The sequence below is a fragment of the Lygodium microphyllum genome, chromosome 17 (assembly GCF_053477565.2).
Source record: "Lygodium microphyllum isolate KBCC chromosome 17, Lygodium_microphyllum_v1.1.10, whole genome shotgun sequence".
Classification (NCBI taxonomy): Eukaryota; Viridiplantae; Streptophyta; class Polypodiopsida; order Schizaeales; family Lygodiaceae; genus Lygodium; species Lygodium microphyllum.
In genome coordinates this window covers 74,598,632-74,623,626 of record NC_141151.1, presented here as the reverse complement: position 1 = coordinate 74,623,626, position 24,995 = coordinate 74,598,632, and the positions used below count along the sequence as shown (strand labels likewise).

General features: G+C 40.4%; 1 pseudogene; it reads left to right on the top strand.

The window, feature by feature from the left end:
* The window catches only part of LOC148022044 (uncharacterized), a 39,798-nt pseudogene extending 16,998 nt beyond the window's left edge, over positions 1-22,800 (top strand).
* The last annotated feature ends 2,195 nt before the right edge of the window (positions 22,801-24,995 follow it).

Sequence of the window (24,995 nt, the reverse complement as noted above, 5' to 3'; positions counted from 1 at the left end):
AAAAGTGTTGTACTCCATGAACCAAGGGTAATGGCAATTGCTCCTTTTGGTCAAGAAGCCTCTCGAAGGACACCTTTGGATGTGAGCTAGTTATTGATATGTGACTGTTAAGTCAATTAGGAACCTTTTGGTCAGTCCTTCATGGGTAATGGCAAGATGCTTCCCTTGCGCTATAGACCCATGGTTATAGAGTCGGAAAAAATCCAATCATTCTGGTTAGAGTATGGATGGTGCTGGCTAGAAGGTAAACTCTAGGCAACTACTAAAACGGCACTCGTCGCGTAATCAAGGCTGGTACATTATAAATGGTATCAGAGCTAAAAGAAATAAAAAACTTGGTAATTGTAGCCTGAGATATGAGTTGTTTTTCCCTTCCCTTGCTGACATGTGTTTTTTTTAAATCTTCCCTAAAGAGATGAATATTGGGAGAAATTCCTAGTCTTTCGAGCAATGTTTACATCGGCAATGCAGTCTACAGATTATGGATGGAGAATGCAAGTAATGCGAATTTTGGATCGCATCTATAATCCTTCTCCACTATAATGGGAAAGATGTTGGATAATAAGCAGTGGATATTGTTATATCGATGCAAACCGTCTTGCCTTCTTTCAGACCAATTTGAAGAGGAAAAGATGGATGGAAAACCTTAAAGTCGTGAAGGTTTATTCATTCCATGAAGCCAGAGTGAATTCAACTTTATTCACTAGAGGCTGGGAGGTTAAACTAAATCAATATATTTACGAGGAAGTGACAAAGTTCATCCTAGCAGACCAAATTATAGTTGTTGGTTGCTCTAAACGCTACAACCATGTCAAAGATGGACTTCCTGATCTTCCTTTAAAGTACACATTTTTAGATGTCCATTCTTCAAAGCCGGATTATTACCCAATGGATGTATCCAAATGACGTGCTTAGATTGTATTAAGGGAGTTGTTCCTACCCTTAATGCTACTGAGATCCAAGAAAATAATTTTCTACTTAAGAAAATCAAACCACCTGATTTTGAGGCCAAGGGAAAAATGTCGAGGTTGAAGTAGAAATATGGGTTGAGTCCATGGAAAATTATTTCATTACTACTCGAATTACCCCAGCTAATCAAGCAATGATTGGCAAGTTAAAGCTAATATGAGAAGCCAAAATTTGGTGGAAACAATGGTGTAAAGACCAAGGAATCTTTAAAGCATCTGTTAGTTGGGACATATTAAAGGATGCAATGTGAGGCTGGTATCTCCCACCAGCATACTGCACACAAAAGATGAATGAATTCTTTGGTCTAAAGCAACTTGGAATGATATTGGAAGCCTATTACTCAAATTTTGTAACACTTCTCAAGTATGCACCGTCTATGGATATTGCACAATAAGTATCCAAGTTTTGCCACGGATTGGATGATCCCCAGAACACACGGCTTGAAGCAATGCGTCCATCTGACCTCCAAGAAGAATTGATAACATCAAGACCAATTATATAGGAACTCCAGTCCAAACCAAGAAATAATAAGCCTTGGAATAATAAGTTTTAAAATGGAAATATAACTACGGGCTATGCAAAAAGAGTCCAAAGTCAATTCCAATCTACTAATAGCAAGAAGGCTAAGACGTCGGCAGTGGAGAACTTAACTAGTGGTAATAAGGATATTTTCAGGTGTTATTATTGTAACGAACCTGGCCACATCCAAAGGTGATGAGCAAAACTTGGACAAAATGAACTCCAAAGAAAGTTTCATAACAACCAGAGCCTAGGTGGGACAACCACATCTAGAGGAAGAGTTGTCGACACAACCCTCAAGGAAGTAGAAGATATAATGAAGATCCCACCTTCGAAACCAACATGGAGAGAGTGAGGATTCACGCCTCTCTCAACAAGAAGGGACCAAATCAACAATTCTTAGTGATTCAAACTCCATCAATCTATAATGGTAAACCCTTTAAAATTTTGCTTGATTATGGAAGCACACATTCATTCATATCACCAAGGTATGCTAGAAAACTAGGCATAGATAATGCATGCACCTAGGATGATAGTTGAGTTAGCTGATAGAAAAGAAGTTTCCTCAATACAACATACAATTAAGGTGGAGTTTAATCTAGGTGGCAATCAAACCAACATGCAATTCAGAGTGATGAATCTGGGAACCTATGAGTGCATGTTAGGAATGGACTGGTTAATTCTCAATAACGCTCATATTCATTATGAAAAGGGCCAAGTCACATTCTTAAATCTTGTACGACAACAAGTGACCACACAAGGAGAAGCAGGAAAACCAAAGATTCAATTAACAAAAGCTTCTCAAATCGCTAAAGGTTTAAGAAAAGGCTCATTTGTATACCTAATCAAATTAAATAAGACCGAACAAGATAAAGAAGTCGAAGATAAACTGTCGTGGCTTAGGAAATATGTTGACATATTTTCTGAAGAATGAACTAAACTTCCACCACACAGAGAGAAGTCGACCACGAAATCAAGCTAGTACCAGGAGCTACACCAGTTGCAAAGTGACCATATCGAATGTCCATTCTAGAAGACATAGAACTAAAGGAACAACTCAAATAGCTCTTAGATTAGGGATACATTAGACCTAGTAACTCACCCTAGGGAGATCTAGTGTTATTTCAGAAAGAGAAGGATGGGACTCTTCATCTCTACATTGATTATCGAGGGCTAAATCAGGTAACAATCAAGAATAAGTATCTGATTCCAAGGATCAATGAACTACATGATCGACTATAAGGAGCAAAGATTTTCTCCAAGATTGATCTCAGATCAAGGTATTACCATATTAGAATCAAGCAAGAAGATATCCCAAAAACTGCTTTTAGCACAAGGTACGGTCATTACGAGTTTATCGTAATGTCATTTGGATTAACAAATGCCCTTGCTATCTTCAACAGATTAATGCAAGGTATATTCAGACCTTATCTTGATGATTTTGCCCTTGTATTCACATCTTAGCATATTCCAAGGATGAAGGAAGTCACAAGTCACAACTATGAATAGTTCTTGAGACAATGAGGACTCACAAGGTGTATGCTAAGAAGAAGAAGTGTGATTTCTTCAAGAAGCAAATTGAGTATTCAGGGTTTATAGTTTTAGCGCAGAGGGAGTTTCAGTAGATCCGGACCAAGGTCAAGGATGTACAAGACTAGCCATCTCCAACCACCATAAGTGAAGTTTGTAGCTTTTCGGGTTTAACAGGATGGTATCGGGTCTTTATCAAGAATTATGCCTTGATTGTTGCATCCCTCATCGACCTACTCAAGAAGCAAGTTTCCATTAAATGGACCCAAGTTGAATAGTCTAGCTTTGACAGGTTCAAGCTAAGTTTAGTCATAGCCCCAATCCTCAAACTACCTGATCTTAGCAAAGAATTCAAAATGGTGACCGATGTGAGCTCTCTTGCTTTAGGATGCATACTCATGTAGGAAGGACATCCAGTAGCATATTCCTCCAGAAAATGGAAGACTCACGAGAGAAATTATGCTACTCATGACTTGGAATTACTTACAATTATCCACGCTCTTAAGTTATGGAGACATTATCTACTCAGGAAGAAATTCTCACTGGTAATCGACCATAAAATTCTTAAATGGATCTTCACTCAACTAGATCTAAATATGAGGCAACGTTGGTGGATCAAAGTCTTGCAATAGTATGATTTTAAGATCAAATATAGACCGGGAAAAGAGAATTTAATTGCAAATGCTTTAAGCTACAAATCATTTCTCAATGCACTTATCTTAGAAGAACACTTAGAGCTAAAACACTACCTACAATGATATCAATTCTTAGCAATCCCATCATCGAGCTAGCCAAGGATAAGGTGAATAATGATTCTAAATATCAGAAAATGTTGAAGGAAATTGAGAATAAAGAACAAAATTCTAAGCTTCAGACAAAGAATATTAACTTCTCTGTTGACGAAGGTTTTGTCTACTTCAAGACAAGATTATGTATTCCTCTCGTATTCCTTCAAGTCAAGAACTTAAGAAGAAGATACTATGGGAAGCTCATGAATCCCCATTTTCAAGACATCTTGGCTATGCCAAAACTCTCAATATAGTTAGGAAAAGCTATCATTAGGAGAAGCTCAAAAGTGACGTACTTAAATACATAATTGAATGCTTGATTTTCCAATGAATAAAAGTCGAATGAGTTAAGCTGCCAGGAAAGCTACAACCACTTGTTATTCCTCAAATGAAATGAAAATTCATTAGTATGGATTTTGTAGTTGGATTACCCTCAGTTCAAGGAGGGTACAAATCGATCATGGTAATTATGACTAAGGTTACCCACCTTATTCCAGTCAAAACCAGCTACAAAGCCTCAGACATTACCAAGTTATTTGTCAAAGAAATCTTTAGACTTCATGGACCACCAAAAAGAATTATCAACGATTGTGATTCTCTATTCATTTCACATTTTTGAAAGGGATTATTTGAAGCTCTTGGTACACAGCTTTGTTTTAGTATAGCTTATCACCCTCAAACCGATGGGTAGACAGTGTGTAAATCAGGTCATTGAAGACATACTTAGGGCATATTGTTGCAAAGAACCTAGACGGTGGCTACAATAGCTACCTTTGGTGGAATTTTCTTACAATGCGTCCTATCATCAAAGCATTCAGATGACCCCATTTCAAGCTCTATATGGGCGCAAGAATGCCTAACTCCGCTAAACTTCTCTGACCCTACCTTGAAGGTTGAAGCTTCTAAGAAGATGCTTGAAGAGATGGAAGAACAAGTCAAAAGCATCAAGCAAGATATACAAGCTACCAAGGATCGGCAGAAAGTCTATGTTGACCTAGGGAGAAACGAGCGAATCTTCCAAGAAGGGGACAAGGTTTTTTATCTGTGTATGCCCAAAGTGGAGTTCTTTATCCTTTGGAAAATTCAAGAAGCTAAGCCCAAGATACTATGGACCTTAAAAAGTCATAAAGGCTCTTGGACCTAATGCTTATAAGTAGCAACTTCCTGAAACCCTAAAAGTTCATGATATATTCCATGTAAGTCTCTTGAAGCCCTATGTACCTAATTCTGATCATATTCTTGATGATCAATAAGTTGTAATGCCCAACCAAGGTTTACTTGAACTTCAACCTGATAGAATCTTGAATGTAAAAGAAATAATCCTTAGGAATAGGATCTGTAGAGAATATCTCATCCAGTGGAAGGATTATCTTGAAGAGGATGCCACTTGCATTGATGAGGTAACCCTTATGAAAGAATACCCCTCGTTTCTCTCGAGATGAGGATATCTCGATTTTTCTAAGGAGGGAATAATGTAATGTCCCTATTACTTAGTTTATTTTAATGTGTGTATACATTCCAAAGAAAATTAATTTATGTTATACATTTAAACAAAAAACAAAAAAAAAATACTAGCTCTAATTATGAAACTAACTCTCATTATGAAGATAATAATTATTATTAATGAGGTATTACATGCCAATTCATGGAAGAAAGACTTAGGAGACCCTCCCAAGACTAGCTTATTAAAACTATATTTGTAGTATAGAACAATAAAAAAGAACTAGCCTAGTGAATAGTCATTTGGTAGTTAAGCGCACTTGGGTGATGACACTACTAGGATGGGTGACCTCTGAGAATTTTTCCCTACAAGCTAGTGGGAGCTCCTCCCGTGCAGCCAATGGTGCCAACAAAGTCTTCGTAGGCCATTGACAAGTATGCCAAGATGTATGCCTTGGTCGCCGCCTTGGAGTGAGGGCTGCCCGACGATGCACCATGCAGTGCTTGCTCATATATTCGTAAATTTTTATCTTCGTGCTACAAAAATGGAGCTCCCTCTCTAACATCATCAATGATGTCATCAAAAATGCTAAAAGAAAGTGTTCTCTCTTTGTCATCGATGATGACATGGAAAAACACTAAAAAAGCAAGCGTCCTCTCTTTTACCCCCAAGAAAACTATAAATTGAGGGCTTGGGGATGACCAAGAGGAGAGAGCAATCTTGACAAGGATGTGATGCTAATCAAGAAGGAGGAATCTCGATTCCGCGAGATGAAGAGGCATCATTCCATTCAACCCAAGGAAGGGGATATGCTGAAGGTCTCTCATCCTCTTCTACTCTAATCCAATAAGAAAAGACACTAAAGAACTTTATCATATTCTATCAATCTAGTTAGAAGTCATACCTCTACTCTCATCCCTATTCCGTCTACTAGAGAGAGAGAAGTATTGCAGAACCTTCTGCGAGGCCAACATCATTGAATTCCGCAATAACTGTCATTATCATCGAGAGTCTTACACCCTTGCAAACTGGTATTAGTGTCATGTTATTCTTCTTCTACGAATCATATTTCCGTCATGGCCCTGAAGAAAAAGAACTCAAAAGTGAAAATCACGAATGACCCTACAAACATGGAAGCAATAGTTGGGGTTGCGAGCACACGGGAGTGACTAACAGAGTCACAGGTGCAGATAACAACCCTTTACCAATTTTGATACCACATGTTTCTTTCTAAAAATTTCTATCCGAATTGAATAGAAATAATATAAGTCTCTTAAGAAATACTGCGATCTTAAAGTATTCACTCGGTAAATTATTAGAACATCTTATACGCTAGAAACTATTAAGAAAACTACAAAATTCAGAACTCAAGAGAAATCATGAGAAATTTTTCAAGATGGATTTATTAAGAACAAACCTCGAAGAAATTAGTCAAGGATATAGTTTAATCTAGAATATTTTAAGATTGGAAATATCTCTAAGTTAAAGAAACTTACTTAAGGCCAAGAAACTTTGTTACAAGAATAAACCTTAAACTGGAAAGTTAGAGACCCCAAAATCTAGATACCCTTAGTTAAATTCCAAGGGAAAGATTTCACTATGTGAATTTCAAATATCAACTGCTACTAGATTAATCATCACTTAAAAGTTGCATGATTGATTGAAGTCATAACTTCTTGAAGACATCAATCTTGTTTGTGATTTTCTAGATTAGATCTTGATTGAATTAAGTATTAAAACAGATATAAATTGAGGAGCCCTATACCTCCCCCAAGGATAGTTTTTGAATCCCCATACCAAGAGGGGATGTATTTACCACCGTGGAAGCATGGACCCTGGCTCTGATGGCGAGAGGTCTCCTAGCAAGGATCATATTAAGTAGGAGGTGGATAGGGTGCCAAGGGGGCTCTGGTTAGTAAATCCTTTACGCACCTTAGAACTACTTAGTCCCCTGTATAGCTCAAGTTCTACTTGCGACACCTAAAAACGCTAGCTATAGGTGGATTTGATATTGGTAACATGCAGATATGTCGGATGAGGCAGCATGTGAAATTGTAATTTTTCTCATGTATGGGTGGGAGAACACACATTATGGAACATAATGAATGAATTTGTTTTATTTTGATTGCATGTCTGTGAGTAAATTATGCAAACAAACAATTGTGCATAAAAGGATTCTTTTTAATTAATGAAGTTGTTTTTATATGTTTCACGTAATGTGGTAGGTAGTTAGATAACTAAGAACTTCCATAGATGGAAGCGGATGGATGGATTCCCGACAAATCTAGTCCTATGGCAGGGTGGCCTTGGTTAGCCGGGAGGTTTTTCCAAAAACAAACACTAGGAAGGACCAATTCAGTGACTTACCTAGGGTTTGGTCTCAGAACCCAAACTATAAATTATCTTAGGGGAAAGGTATGGTGGCTATGCCAGAGCACTATGAGGGATTTCATAAATCCTTAGTCTGCTCTACTGGAAAAAAGTGTTGTACTCCATTAACCAAGGGTAATGGAAGTTGCTCCTTCCGAACAACAAGCCTCTCGAGGTACACCTCCGGATGTGAGCTAGTTGTTGATAGGCGATTGTTAGGTCAATTAGGAACCTTCAGGTTAGTCCTCCGTGGGTAACGACAAGACACTTCCCCTACGGGGTAGACCTAGGATTATAGAGCCAGGACAAAATCCGATCATTCTGGTTAGAGTTCGGATGGTGATGGCTAGAAGGTAAACTCTGGGCAACTACTAAAACGTTACTCGTCACGTAATCAAGGCGGGTATGTTACAGGTCAGGGGTTAAGAGTACAAATTAACAATTGATGGGAATCTTGTCCAAGATAGTATCGGACATCAAGTGCAATTGGGATAAGAAATTTTATGTGGCAGTGTGGGCTTACAAAACGACATTCAAGAGAGCCACAAGCCACACTCCGTTCAAGCTAGTGTATGGGAAAGAGTGCATTTTACTATTAGAAATAGAGCTCCCCACTATGCATTTTTCCCTCAATCATTCATTGGGAGAGCTAGAAGCATTATATGAATGGTATACCTCTCTGGCACATCTTGATGAGATTCAGTTGCATGCTTTATTACATCAAGAAGTAGGGAAACGGAAAATGAAAGCCCTTCATGATCTTCGGGCTGAGAAGTACAAATTTGCGAAATGTCAGTTAGTGCTATATTTTGATGCTTGTCAAGAGCTCTTTCCAAGAAAATTAGAACCCAAATGGGATGGACCATACAAGATTGTACATTTAGGAAAGAATGGCTCTACGGCCCTTCTAGTAGATTTGCAAGGGGTGTATTTTGAGACTAAAGATAACTTTAATAAGATGGTCTTACTATGTGTAAGAGCTTACGTGGGCTTGGTGCTTGTGTAGGTCCTTCTTCAGGATTTAGCTTTAACGTGTAGTAAGTACCAAGACAAGCGATGGGACACATCATTCCCTATCTAGAGCATCCGTATCTTGAGCAACATTACCACCAAGGTCAAGTGATCTAGTGGAGAAAAGGGTATCAGGTTACTGAGTGACAAGATGGATCCTTTACGTGGGAAATTAAGGTCTACTGCCACCATTGTCAACAAATTCTAACTAGCATTCCTATTGAGTTCAGCGAAGAAGGAGGGATTGTGCATGTTATACATCCTCTCTCTTAGCTTGATTTTGATTATCATAAGTACGAGTGAGTTGATTATTATGGCATGGCCTATCGATGAAGCATAGGTTTATACTCTGTATTTTGACGGAGCTTCCAGAGGGCTTACTAAACATGAGAGCGTTGGTGTGGTCATTAAGGATCCCCATTGTCATGAATATGGGATTCTATTTAGGCCCCTCTTTTACTAATAATATGGCAAAATATAAAGCCTTGATCATGGGGCTCAATGTAGCCCGATGTAGTGGTATCCACTAATTATTGGTTAAAGGTAATTCACAATTAGTAATCAATAAGCTAAAAGGGACTTATAGTGTGTGGGATCTACTAATTATTGGTTAAAGGTAACTTGCAATTAGTAATCAATAAGCTAAATGGGACCTATAGTGTGCGGGATCATATCTTATGAATGTACCATCGTGCAACCTTGGATATGTTGCATATCTTTGAGACAGTGACTTGTCAGTTGGTTCCTCGATAATGGAATCGCTTTGTGGATTTCCTGACTAACTATGCTTTTGTGGAAGATGTATTTTTCAATTGTGGTCCAAGGGATCCCTTACAATTACCTCCTAACATTAGCCTTGGATTACTTTGGTGTTGATGCCAGGAGGCATATTCCACGGTGGATTCCGTAAGGTTTTACGGTGGATTCCGTAAACTTAGATGACCAGGGCTCATACACAAAGTGGATTCTTTGTGCGAGAAGTTGATGGGGACGCCTGTCCTTTTCGGGCGTTTCATTAATTTAGTGTGTACATGGGTGATTCCATAGCGGGTGATTTTGCAAAATGCATATTAAATTAATAAATGTTTATGAGTTTAGAGTGCGCACTCGTAATAAATTAAGGTTAGGATTTATTTCTAACCAGTTGATTTATTTATGTAGCTGAAGACTGCTAGGTATTCACTTTTGTCAGTTTAATTGTATTATTTTACTAACGATTGTGAATGCTTCAGTTGATGTGCAGAGATAGCAGCAGTGGCGGAGGAAAGCATTGGAGTCTAGCGAGTATTCGACCTATGGATTATATTTTGATAGACGCCACGCCTATATTTTGTCATGACTATTGAGGCATCGATTATTGATTATTATTTTGTATGCGCCTATGCGCACGGATATGTTATTTCTATTTGGGACATTGAGATTGGGCGTGCCAGACTCTATGGGCACCGTCCATTAGCTTTATTTCCTATTTTTGTAAAAAGCAAACTCAAAAGCTAAAAGCTTGTCATATTTTTGTAAATTGGGCTATTATTCAGCATGAAGATGGAAATATACATAAAATACATGCTTTGTGAAGCGCTCACACAAGGCATGGGGGGAGATTGAACCCAATTGGTCTCTTGCTCTTGTCATTCATGCTTTTACATTGTTTTTTGTGCAAAAAGGTAGAGTTCATTGTTCTTGGGGACCTTCCAAGATTCACTACGTGAGCATACAGCGACCGATCTGCGCACCAGTGGTATCAGAGCGGAGCTGAGATCAAGAGCTTCCAATCGCTACCCATCTCGTGCGAAGGCGGAGCTCCTGGAACGATCGGGCTCTACGGTCAATCTCGTTGCGAACCGTCGATACATGCAGACTTCTGGCGATCAAGAACTGTAACGTGTCCACTAGAATCATCCCGGACACGTCTTAGCAGTCCATCGGGAAGGATGTCTAGAAGGCTCCGCCCGGCACTCCCATGGAATGTTACGGGACTTGCGATCTAGGTCTTCCCGCGTCTGCCACGTAGCGGAAGTATCCTGGCCGTTCCCACTTAGGATCGACCTGAGTTTGGGTTTTCCTGTTGGGCTAGCAACAGCTAGCGTCAGACCCGAGCGAACTACTTTACGCAGAAACGCCAGGTCCGAAGCGGATTCATGCTGCACTTGGTTCAAGGAGAATGGGAAACGAGAGGGATGCAAGGCTCGACCTCTCTGCCAAAAGGCATAGTCCCATTCCGTTCCCCTAAAACAGCGTGAATCGGGTAATCGGTAATTCCAAGTCATTGTTCTCATTACTTGTTTCGGTGATGTTGATCATCCTTCTGTTCGTCGAAGACTTTGAGAAAAGTTCCCGGCTAACCGGGACCACCCATCCATAGGACGGACCCATGGTCCATCCTCCGCACTTTCCTCGGTTTGTTTTAGTTATGTAATTACCTACCACATTAGTTTGACATATACAAACAGCTTCTTTGATTAACCCTATTATGCACCGGTTCCTTCACGTAATCTTATCACAGGACATAAAGAAAACAATGCCAAACAACTTCTTTATTATCATTTTATCCTTTTATCTTTGAAATACAAGGAGTTCCCGCCCGTAGGCGTATTCATAATCCGCCCGAAGGCTATCCAGTAATCCACCAGGGATCACTAATCCAAGTTTCCGCCCGTAGACTAGTATGCGGGCCTCGAGATCCAATCCCGAGTCATGTTAGTCTCTTGTGCAGGGCCCGGAAGGCGAGGGATTTACGGCCAGAGCCCCCTCTGGCACCCAAGCGTCCTCCTGCTCCAAGTAGAACTCAACGGAGAGACCTCTCACGGCGGGTTCAGTCCACGTTCCCGGCGCGGTTAACAACCCCCTTGGTTAGGGTCAGGCAGGCAGTCGGGGGTAACTGAAGCTGCCTCTCCCTTCAGGCTTCAACCTGAAGTATTTAGATATATTTTCGTCCTTTAGTTCATTGAGCAAACAATGCAAACAGTGCTTTCCAAACTGTTACAAGCACAATCAATTTCCAATGGTCGTTTAGCTGGCAAACTGTTAAGGAGTGACTCCTTTTCTCCGAATGCAACCCGCATTCGATCCGGAATCAATTGCAACTTGGCAAGATTCCTATCATTCTTGGGTTAGGGTCATACCCTACCAATACTTTAGGTTTTGTTGTGGTAGGTTCGAGCGACCATGTCGCTTTAGTTTATTGTCTGGTTATTTGCTTCAAGGCAAATACCTAACTTTCCTTTTTCCTTGGCAATTATCCCCCAAGAAAAGTGAGTAACAGGATGATTACTCATCCTCTTGTAAGTTAAATTCTTTCAATAACTTGCCAACCCCATTTCGAGAGATGACAAAACTCTCTTGTGGACAAATCTCAAGTCTATACGATGTTGCAACCTTTTTGCACATGTGTTGCATCATTCCACGGGATCATTCCACCCATTGAATGGCGTCCTCCGGCCACGGAATTACCTCTAGCCGAGTAGCAGGGTTTAGGGTATCCTCCAACCCATTCCTAATTATGTTGACCCATGGTCCTAGAAATTTGCAACTCCGTCGGAGTCTCACCATTTGAACGAATGATCCTTAGGATAAAACCTTAGATCATTTTATGCATGAACATCCAATTGATTCGATATTTCGTGAACGTATGTAAGATCTTTGGGTTTGCGGGTTTAGACTTGGCAACAAGTGTAAAACTAGGTCGAATTCTTATTGCACTTGGCAACTGGGATACCTATCATATCGACTGAGCCATGCCCATATGAATCTCTTGTGTTTTAGGTTACTTAGACAACTCAATATACTTGTATTGCGACAAGGATGAACCTTCTAAAGGTAATAAACTAAATCTAATGGAGAACAATAGTTACAACTACACCAATACGCGTAAACATGCGATTTACTGCTTCTACGCATCACATGGTTCACAATAACCCTATCTTTCCTTGGTAAGGTAAAAATGCCTGATAATCTGGACACTAACTTTCCTAGGTCCTACTAGGACTTACATCAAATAATCATGCCACTTGCAAGTCCATAGATCATTTTCGTGCCTTCTATTCCTTTTCGAATGACATCTTATGGGTGTTAACTTTTCCTCATGAATCATTACAAGGAAGATTTATCTAAAAATGGGACATGCCATTAATCTTTCCATGCCTAGTAAAAAGGTGTACCTCAATAATTTCAACCTTGTAATGAGGCAACAGTTGTCCTAGGCTCGTCACTTTTGAATACACAAAAGGAATCTTGCTGATAAGGTCCTACAAATGCATAGACACCTTATGCTCTTACCATTCATTCCATTGAACGTACCAATGATCAATTTTCATATCTTAAGCTATTTCTAATAAATGTTCAAATAGCCAATTCATTTTCCAATTGCATTTAACTTGACTAGTTGAATTCGAACATGCATGAGTGCTTCCTAATCCATGAAGTTTATCATGATTAACTCAATACTTCTGTGTGGAATCCAAATAGATAAAACCTGGACTTGTGGACTCGGGAAGATATCCACTTGTATACTCGGAGATGAACCTCCCACAGTCGCACCTTGTGATCTTTTTGGGGCCATCGTAGGCGTGGATTCGGCTTCTGATTTGCCTTTGTGGTCTACGAATTGACTTGCCTCGGAATGCAGCCTCCAGATCTTGCCCTTCTCCCTCATACGTACAAGATCCCTTTTTGAAGTACGGATCCTTGAAAAAAGGAAATACCGGCTTGTGGGATTTGGCTTATGGAAGGCCTTAGGGATTGGAACTTGGGCTTTTTGCAGAAGAGCTGTGGAAAAAATGAAACTTAATAAATGCTTGCGGGAATTGGGGCTTTCTCGAGCAAGCTTGTGGGAATTGAAGCTTGTTATGGGAAGGAGCTCTTGCGAATGGGCCTTGCAAGAATGGGGCTTTAGAGTTCTTCTTCTCCTTCCCAAAAATCCTAGGCCCAGCCTTGTGGGTGATTGGTGGGGAGGCTCGTAGGCTACCCCTTCTTCTCTTCAAAGTCCGGGCTAAGGGGCTTGTGGGTGTTGCAAAGGGAAAGGGTTTAAAAGGAACCCATGGGGGTAATATGGACTTGTGTGGGAAAATCCATGGAAAAAGGCCTTAAAAATCGGGGCTAATATGATTTGCGGTGGTTCCAATAGGAAGGGGGCTTAGAGAAGCCCCCTTAGAAGCTTCCTAGAGAAGCTTCTAAGAAGCTTCTGTCAGCACGTCCCAGGGAGGGGAGTCGAAATCCAGCTGACGGCTGCCTCTCCTCCTCACGCCGCAGCACAACCCCTCTTCCACGGCCACCTTCCTTCACGGCAGCCTTCCGCCCATTGTTCCTCCTTCCTTTACGGCAGCCCTACGTCCAGCACGACCAGCCCCTCCCTTCACGTCCGGCACCTCTCCCTCTCAACAGCCCTCTGCCCCCATTTTTTTTTCCTTTCCCCCCCCCCAAGAGGGGGTTCTTATAGGCCTTGGGAAAGAGGGCCTCCACACACGTGGAGGACTCCTCCCCATGCAATCTGACCTTCTCCTCCCTTAGCCATTCCTCCCCACACTCCCTCTCCTCCAGCCATGCATCGGCTGGGGGAAGGGATAATAATAAAAAAATTTACCTTGATTTATCCAAATTGCCCCTTCAAAAAGGGTGTTCCCTTGCGGCTTTTACGGTCTTCAATCTCAGCCTCGTATTTCTCGACGTGGAGGCCTCATTTTTGAGCGTGCATGGTGTGGATGAGGTTACCAATAATTACGAAGTAGGGAATACCCTTGCACAGGGTTTACACGGCGTGCGGGAAGTTAATATTTACGGCACGCGGTACGCGGAAATATTACAAGAACCCCTGTTTCTACTCTCAGATCGCGAAGGACCAGGCTGTACAGGCGGAGGACCACGCAATCATCTCCTTCACCAAAGTCGTGGATATACAGAGTAATTTCTTATCATCAAGCTTTAAAGCTTAACATTATTAATCAACAAGCTTGGATTAGAAGCTTAATTGCTTCAGAAACTCATCGCGAGGTATCTGAGGCTGTCCGAAAAATCCGCGACGTCAACAAACGACTGCCCACGTCCTCCACGATCTGCGCCAATTTACAAAATTACCCCCTTCCATAAGCTTAAGCTATTAAGCTTAAGACATTAAGCTTAATCAAGTTGGACAAGACAAGCAAGTCACAAACTCCAGGTCCTGCACTTTCGAAATCAAGTCCTGCAAGTCGACTGTAATCAAGTCCTGCAAGTTCACTAAGTCGGCTAAGTCTGCAAGTCGGCTAAGTCTGCAACTCTGCAAGTCAGACTAGTCAACTGGAGTCAAAACTGACTAGTGCTCAAAACTCCTAGAAGGGTTGTTCCTGCGCAGAAACTCCAAACTGCAAAGTTGTTCGTGGCAAGGTATTCTACCCATATGCAGGTTTGCTGAAGTATTTTCAACAGATGAAGAAGGAAAAATCGCAAATTTTTTGCAAATTGAGAAAGAAATACTCAAAAAACACATAGCCTTGTAACCCCGAATTTGAGCTACGCTCATCCCGCTAACCTGATTTTGAGTGAGAAAGGTCTTTTGAGTTTTACAGGATGACGACCCCACATATGGATGATCCTATGGCTGAAGACGACCTACCTGAGCCTACCATGGAACAAAAGCTGGACCTAATCATGATGCAATTGGAAGAAGAACGAAGGGCTAGGCAAGGACTGCAAGTGCAATTGGCAAAATTACAAAGAGCGTCCAGCGATAAAGAAGAACCTCAAGTTGAAGATTTGATTCGACGTACCATCGACGCCACTCTTGAAGCTCAAACCATTCGCAAGGAATCAAAGATAAGTAAACGAAGTTTCAAATTTCGCACTTTCAATGGCATACGAGAAGGAAAGACTGTTTTATCATTCATTAGTAAGTTTGATGACTATTTCCATGAGGAAACCTATCCAGAAAAAGATAAAATCAAGTGTGTTACTAATCATTTGGTAGAAAGAGCATCACTTCGGTGGACTGTAGTACGCAAGAGCGTAGAATGTCCTACTACTTGGGAAGATTTCAAGAAGAAGTTCATGCAAAATTTCCTTCCACCACAATTTCATGAGAAGGCTATCAAGCAATGGGATCTACTTCAACAACGGGATCGTGAGCCTATACCACAGTATACATAGTGTTTTTGGAATGCACTCCTACAGCTACGCATGCTTGAAGATGTACTAGAGACGACACATAAGCGGAAGTATATGTCTGGACTTCTTGGGCATTACTACGCTGAAGTGAACATGTTCAAGCCTGCTACCCTTGAAGACGCCATCTCACTAGCTCACGACGTTGAAGATAAGTTACGTGGTAGAGAAAGACAACCACAGCAAATCCAAGCCAATGGTAATTATGGATTTAAACAATTCAATTCCAATTTTCAAAGGTTTAATCCAGGTCGTTTCTCTTCACCATCTTTCCGCAAGAATTGGGCTAAACCACCTGCATTACCATCCAATGTCAATCCAAATCCTAAGCCTATTCCACAAGCAAATCCAAATGTAACCAAAGCCAAGCCAATAGTATGCTATAAATGTCACCAACTCGGACATCTCGCAGCAAATTGTCATTCAAAGAAGCCACCAGCACATATCAACTATCTTGGAGCCATGGACGAAGACGAACATGAGGATATGCCTGATTTCACTGAAGATGAGGATGACACTACTACTACTTCGGACACTTTACCAGGTATGCCTACTCCACATTCATTATTGACTATGAAATGTTTCATGCATGGAAAGGAAAAGACTATCTTGCATGATGACGGTAGTACTCATGATTTTATTTCAGCAAAATTGGTAAAGGAATTGAAATTACAGACTATATCTACGCATTATCGCATAAAAGCTGCATTTTTAGGTACTAGGTATAATGGTACACAAGAAGTGCAAGATTTAGAGATTCAAATTGGTTCATACACTGAAAGAAGAAAATTTTTAGTTGTTCCGTTACAGTCGAGTGACATTATTTTAGGAATGCCTTGGCAACACCAGCATAACCCAAATATAGATTATTCCACACACACAATGAATATTAATTTTCAAGGAAAATCTATTACATTATATGGTATGCATGCATCTAATGTTTTTCCACTGCTTTCGCATACTCAAGCTAAACGTGCATTACGCAAGAGTACTAAATCATATCTCATTTGGGTGAATGAATTGCAAGTAAAGAAAAATCATATGCACCCTAGGCATAAGGAATTTCTTGCATATTTTAAGGACTGTTTTGCAGAAGACCTACCACCAAGTTCACCTCCTTTACGTCCAGAAGACCATAAGATTGATTTGATCCCTGGCACACAACCACCTTGCAAAGCACCATATAGGCACAATCAGATAGAGCAAAAAGAAATCCAGAGTCAAGTTGAAGAATTACTAAATAGAGGTTTAATTCGACCTAGCAGTTCTCCATTCGGTGCACCTGTACTCTTAGTCAAGAAAAAGAATAATACCTATCGTATGTGTATTGACTACCGAGCTTTAAATAAGATCACTGTAAAGAATAGGTATCCTATACCTAGAGTTGATGACCTTATGGACAAACTGCAAGGATCTTCTATATTTAGTAAAATTGACCTTAAATCTGGATATCATCAGGTGAGGCTAGATAAATCTGACATATTTAAGACTGCATTTAGAACACAGTTTGGCCATTACGAATTCTTAGTCATGCCATTCGGATTGACTAATGCACCTGCTACCTTCAGTAGAATGATGAACCGTATCTTTTTGAAATATCAGTACTGTGTGATTGTTTTCTTTGATGATATTTTGGTGTTTAGTCAAAATGAGAAAGAGCATTATGAGAATTTGTCATTAGTTTTTCAATTACTGAAAGAAAATCAAATGTTTGCAAATGCTGAAAAGAGTGAATTCTTTAAGACAGAAATTGAGTATTTAGGTCATATTGTATCATCTGAAGGAATTAAAGTTGATCCTAAGAAAATTGATGCAATATTGAATTGGCCTGTCCCTAAAAACGTGCATGAGTTACGCTCATTCCTTGGTCTTGCTAGTTTCTATAGGAAGTTTGTACGTAATTTTTCATTACTTGCTTTACCATTAACAAAACTTCTCAAGAAAGGAATTGTTTATCAATGGACCGAAAATCAGCAGAAATCCTTTGACTTACTGAAACATGCATTAACCAATGTCCCTGTTCTACAGTTGCCTGACTTTAATAGACCATTCTTTCTAGTTGTGACTGATGCTAGCGGATCAGGAATAGGAGCCGTACTAATGCAAGACAATCATCCAATAGCATATTCTAGTTGTAAGTTGAAACCCTCTGAGCTGAAATATTCCACATATGACAAAGAACTATTAGCAGTTGTACAAGCATTAAGACAGTGGAAACACTACTTAATGGGTTCATAATTCATGATAAAGACCGACCAGCAAAGCATTAGACATTTACTTAGCCAACCCCAAATCTCTGACCGTCATATCAAATGGGCTTCCTTTATTCAAAGTTTTCATCCTATCATTCAATACCAACCTGGAAAAGAAAATGTAGTTGCTGATGCATTGAGTAGAAGACCTGCAATTCATAATATTTCTGTCATATCTTTTGCTTCTTTGATTGCTATGAAAGATACATATCACCAGGATATTACTTTTCATTCTGATTGCCATAAATTAGTCCAAAATAATTTCATTCCTGTTGATTCATTGTCATATAATGATGGATTTATGTTTTATGAAAAGAGACTGTGTGTTACTATTCCATTCCGATCTTTTGTTTTGAATGAAATTCATTGTCCCCTTATCAAGGTCATAGAGGTATCATATCTACATTACGTATGTTAACTAAAGATTTTAATCGGCCGCATATGGATGCAGATGTATCTAATTTCGTTTCTGAATGTTTGATTTGTCAAAGAGTTAAGAGACATCATGGTAAACAGTATGGATTACTCATGCCTTTGTCTATTCCATCTAAACCTTGGGAACAAATTTCTATGGATTTCATTACTGGTTTACCAAATACTAAATCTAACCATGATATGATTTGGACAATTGTAGATAGATTTAGTAAGCAAGCATATTTCATTCCATGTAAGAAAACTTTAACAGCATCACAAGCAGCACAGTTATTTTTTAAAACTGTTTTTACTAACCATGGATTGCCAAAAGTTATCATTTCAGATCATGATTCTAGATTTTGTAACAATTTTTGGATTACCCTGTTTGCTAATCTAGGCACAAAGATTGATTTCTCATCTGCATTTCATCCAGAAACAAATGGACAAACAAAAGCCACAAACAACATTATTTTAGATCTTTTACGTGCATATACTATCTCTAAACCTCAGACATGGGATACTCATTTGCATTTATTACAGTTTGCATATAACAATACACCGCACACATCTACAAAGAAAGCACCTTTTGAAGTCATTTATGGATATAGATTATCTACACCTGTTGCATCTTTGTCTAATAGAATTCAGAGTGCTGATGATATTGCTAGTATGCATAACAGTATTTTTTATGAGGTTAAGGATATGATTGCTAAAGCCCAACAATCATATACCAAACAAGCTAACAAGAAAAGACAAGCCATGAATTTCAAAGTTGATGATTATGTTTGGCTGAGAATAGAAAAACGTAGACTGCAAAGTGTAGATAGACATCCAGTTGTCAAATTAGCTCCTAGATTCTATGGACCATTTAGAATCATTCATAAAATTAATGATAATGCATTCAAGTTAGAATTACCATCTCATTGGAAAATTCACAATACATTTCACATTAGCTTATTGAGACCATTTAGAGGCCAATTATATGTCCACCCTGTTTATGAAAACCCACCTTTATTAGAGGAAGAGACTGAAATACTTGAACCAGAAGCTATCATAGACACTGACTTTATGACCACTAGGACTGGCCGAAGGTATTCTAGATATCTAGTTAAATTTAAGAACCATCCTGTAGAGGAAGCACAATGGATGCACGCTAGAGACTTAAATGCTTTCCCCACTTTGTTAGCTCCACATTGAGCTAATAGCAATTGAGGTCAATTGCTATCCCACCTTGGGGGTATGATGCCAGGAGGGATATTCCACGGTGGATTCCGTGAGGTTCTACGGTGGATTCCGTAAACTTAGATGACCGGGGCTCATACACAAAGTGGATTCTTTGTGCGAGAAGTTGATGGGGACGCCTGTCCTTTTCGGGTGTTTCATTAATTTAGTGTGTACATGGGTGATTCCATAGCGGGTGATTTTGCAAAATGCATATTAAATTAATAAACGTTTATGAGTTTAGAGTGCGCACTCGTAATAAATTAAGGTTAGGATTTATTTCTAACCAGTTGATTTATTTATGTAGCTGAAGACTGCTAGGTATTCACTTTTGTCAGTTTAATTGTATTATTTTACTAACGATTGTGAATGCTTCAGTTGATGTGTAGAGATAGCAGCAATGGCGGAGGAAAGCATTGGAGTCTAGCGAGTATTCGACCTATGGATTATATTTTGATAGGGGCCACGCCTATATTTTGTCATGACTATTGAGGCATCGATTATTGATTATTATTTTGTATGCGCCTATGCGCACGGATATATTATTTCTATTTGGGACATTGAGATTGGGCGTGCCAGACTCTATGGGCACCGTCCATTAGCTTTATTTCCTATTTTTGTAAAAAGAAAACTCAAAAGCTAAAATCTTGTCATATTTTTGTAAATTGGGCTATTATTGAGCATGAAGATGGAAATATACATAAAATACATGCTTTGTGAAGCGCTCACACAAGGCATGGGGGGGAGATTGAACCCAATTGGTCTCTTGCTCTTATCGTTCATGCTTTTACATTGTTTTTTGTGCAAAAAGGTAGAGTTCATTGTTCTTGGGGACCTTCCGGGATTCACTACGTTGTCGTATTGCTGCGCATTCGAGGTGTGTAAACCACCCAAAAGTTGTGCATGGGATTTGGTACTTTGTACATATTTAGTTGTTGTGTTTACATTTATTTTCTGCGCATGAGTGAACATGATGAGATGCTTTCAGCCTATTTTGATACATGTTGCTGCAAAAAGGCTTGGAATCATTGCTTGCCAAAATCCATCAGCACTATTGCTCGTAGACGAGGAGCCATTGATTGTTGGACGGATTCACGGTTTGAGCTTAATGACTGAGGCTGCTTCATCATGTGGTTTTGGGTTTTCTATAGAGCGAAAGAGGATGGCCCTGTCCTTCTGGGTTTGTGGCGTCCATGGGAGCACGGTGGCCATGGCCATGAGCACACACAGGTGCATGCATATGTGACTACACACGCATCGGAGGAGAAGGAAGAAGCTAAAATTTTCTAGAATAGATGGTTTAAAATTAAACCAAGAATAATAATATGGGAGTTACAAAGGCTAAAGAGGGGATTTTGAATGGTTAAAGAAGATGTGGATCAGGCTGGAAAAAGAAAAGCTTTTGATCTATTTTTGAAAAGAGGAGCTTTTTGAATTGGGAGAGAGAGGGAAAATAGAAAAAGGAGGAAAGAAAATAGACAAGAGAGAGGGAAAATAGAAAAAGGAGGAAAGAAAATAGACAAGGGAGAGGGAAAAAAGGAGAACAGAGGATACGAATGAAGGGAGGAAGGGGAGCTATTTTGAAAAGAAAGAGGTATTTTGGGGGGGAACAGGCATTCAGAATCTGGTGTGTTTTGTTCTTTCAGGAGGCATTCACTTCAACTCGTGGACAGAGAGATAACCGGCCATTACATCTGAGGGTTTTCTCCGGCACATTACAGAATCTCTGATTTAACACCCTTCATTCTTTCTGCGAGCATGAGACAGCCACTCAGTCGACGTTCCGTGTTTGATTTATCCTCTAGGCATCCACTTTAAGCTCAAGATTGATGGGAGCGATCAGAGAGGAAAGAAAATAGAGGCTACGGGGAGAGCAACGAGGAGTGCAGAGAGGTTATGGTGCTAGTGATGGGTTGCCGTCTAAACATGGTTTGATCAGGGATGCTTAGGCTGCATTGGATCATCTGTTGCAAAGGACAGATATTGACTCTGCAATCTGGGAATAGGGGAGTTTACGCTGAAACAGAGGAAAGAGGAAGGAACGGAGCATAGGAAAATCAGAGAAAGGATTGGAGAAGAAGCCGAAGCCTTATCAGAATATCACGGATGAAAGTAATACAATTACAAGAGAATCGGCGAGTCTTTCATTACAGTATTACGACTTCTGTGTGATTGGAGCTTCACCTTCTCTGACAACGCCTGGAATACGACGAAGAAACGGCCAACCTGCTTGCTACGATGAAGGGGCCGAGACAACGCGGAAGGAACCAGTAAGAAGGCCCTACTGAAGGTCATCAAAGAAGGAGACCAATAATGATCGTCAAGCTGCGGTAAACGTAAAGTAAGGAGGACGATACGCGGAGCTGGAAAACAGAGGACGTAATCAGCTGTGAGGAGGAGGCTTCAATGGAAAAGCATCGATTTCAGAAAAGCCCGTCTATTACAAGTTCGCATATCACGTCCGAAATACCCTCGTCAACCTGGATTCTGCACCTTCCTGGTTCGTTTCCGCAGCCTCTCATCATCACTTGAGTGCTCAGCAAGCTCGCAGTATCACACAGACCGTGGGCCCAGTATATTTGCTTTCAGTGCCTACTAGTGTTGATTATGAGCAGAATCCACTGAGTGTCTACTATTACTATTGCTTCGATGGAAATGAGAAAAATCTGTCCTGCTGCATTGCAGAGGTCACCAACACACCATGGGCAGAGAGAGTTACCTTTATATTTGATGCAGGAGGTGATACTGTTGCAAAACCTCTTCATGTTAGCCATTCATGGATATGTCAGGGACTTGGAAAATCAAAACCTCTGTGCTTGACAAAGAATTGGTGTTCACAATAACTGTGCAGAATTCTGAATTTGGTAACTGTTTCACAGCAGCTTTGAAAGCAAAGAGAATAGAGAAGCCTTTACTGGTTGCAGAGGCCTTTTTCTGGTTGATGCCTCACAAAACAGCACTGGGAATTTATTGCAGGCACATAACCAGGCTCTGTATAACAGTGCAAAAAAGCAAAGAGAAGATCATACGAGTTTATAAAGGGATGATGCAATTTCTTCTGCAAGGCAAGTCTGATGACAATGTGACCATCATATTTAATGATATCTCATCGTGGTTGGATGACAGAATAAGGTTCCAGTCCGTTCATGATTGAAGATTTCCATTCATATGTACTAAATTAGTTATTGTTACCCGAGGGAAGACTTACCGAGTATTGATGTTTCGTATTAAGGAGTGATTTTGCTGGTTTTTCTCCTATGCCGAGAACAGATTTGTGACTTCAAATTCCTTAAAGTATTGGACATTATTATGATTTGTACTAAAACTGTTTTCTAAACCTCTTGTATATACCTCTGAGGATCTTCTGTACTCGTCTTTTATTGCTGCTGTAACTATTCTGAAGAAATATAAATATGATCCTTTGTGGAGGCCGCCACTATTGATGATCTATCCTTCTATCCTGAAATTATTCAAAGTCCTCAGTGGTCGCGACTTGGCTTTCGAAAACCCTTCGACATCTTTGGTGAACCCGACGTGAAAGCGTCGCAGAAATTTCAGGATGGGAGACACTTCAGCCTCTATTTCAGCTTCTTCTACAATTCCAGTTGCCTCTACTTCAGCTCCATCTATGACTGCTGAGTCAAGTACTTCAACGGAGGATCTAAAACAGATTTTGCAGAATATGTCCATGTATATGCAGCTCCAAAATCAGCAAACACAAATGTATATGCAACAGCAACAACAATTGCATCAACAACAGTTGTCTCAGCAAAGGCAACTCTATTCGGAGCAGGAGAATGCAAACAGCGCGACTAAGGCTATTGAAGCAGTTGAGAGTGAGAAGAAGCTATTTGACGGGCGTAATGTTTCAGCATATTTGAAGACATATGAGATCAAGATGGGATTTTTTGGAGTTCCTGCTGGACTTATGAGTAAGTACTTCCTTCGACTTGTCACACCTGCTTTGAGGACAAAGGTGACTGATTTATATATTCAAAATACACATTGGCAAGATTTTAAGAAGGCACTAAAAGAAGAATACTTCCTTGAGGACTTTGGTATGGCTACTCGGCGGTCATTCCGAGAGTGGGTCTACATGCCAAACAAGGGTCTTGCTGCTTCGGAGTTGATTCGAGAATTCGAAGAAAGGTATAGTCAGCTTGATGCTATTGAACAAAGAGCATTAGATGTTGAAAAAGTTGAACTTTTCTTGCAAGCTGCAGATCCTGCTCTTCAAGAAGAATTGGGTGAGCTTCTTGAAGATCGCACGAAGCCTATGGGTCTTAAAACTGATTGGCAGGATGCTCAGGATGCAGTCTCGACATTGACCAAGAGGAGGATATGGAAGACTCGTCTACAGAATGGTTCCATGACACCTACACCATCATCTGCTCCTATGCCTACTTCTATCCCTATTATTTCTTCTCCTCCTCAGCCAGTTTCTTGGCCTATGCCAGTGCCTACTGTTTCCACTCCACCTATTCCTCCTATTCCACGACCGATGCCTACACCTTCTGCTCCAAACCCATCTGTTCCATCGGTGCCTACTTCTATTGATGACATAATCAAAGGTATCACAGATTTGACACTTGAGTCAGTTAAAGCGGAGTTGGTGGGAAAGTTGAAGGAGCAGTTTGCTTCGACTGTGCCTACTACTTCTTCCAGTGTTCCTACTGCACCTAGGAGTGCTCCTAGTGCTCCTAGGAGAGATCGGAGATGTATTTGGTGTGATAGTACGGAGCATCAACATTGTAGGGATTGTGACTCTTTCCAGGATGCAAGGAGGCAGAATTTGGTATATTGGGGGCAAGATGGTAAGATTTGGTTGACTGAGACAGGAGCTCCACTTGCTACCAACTTTGGTAAAGGTGGAATGAAGAAGTTAGTGGAGGACATGGCTGCGCGTACTTCTTATGTGACGGCTAGAGGTGATGCTTCTGCATATGGAGTACAGATTGAGAAGGGATCGGAGACTCAGTCTGCACTATGGACTTATGCTATGGAGTCTGCAAACAAGGGGAAAATTCAGCAAACTGTTTTGACTAGCGCAGGCTCTAACATCAGATCAGAGACAGGTTGGGACTCGCCTGTTGACAGGTATTCTATTTATGCTTATTTGGCTAAATCTCATGGTGCAGATGTATTTGTTGAGGAGAAGCGTAAGAGGGATGAAGACAATCCAAGTGCAGCTAAGAAGACTAGAGGGGGTGAGTTTGTTACTCCACCTACTGCAGGACCGTCTTCACGACCAGGGCCAGATCGACAGATGGAGGATGCTCAAAAGAGGGAAAAGAGGCAAGAGCCTAGAGAGAGAAAGCAACCAGGATTCAGATTGATGTCCGATATTGA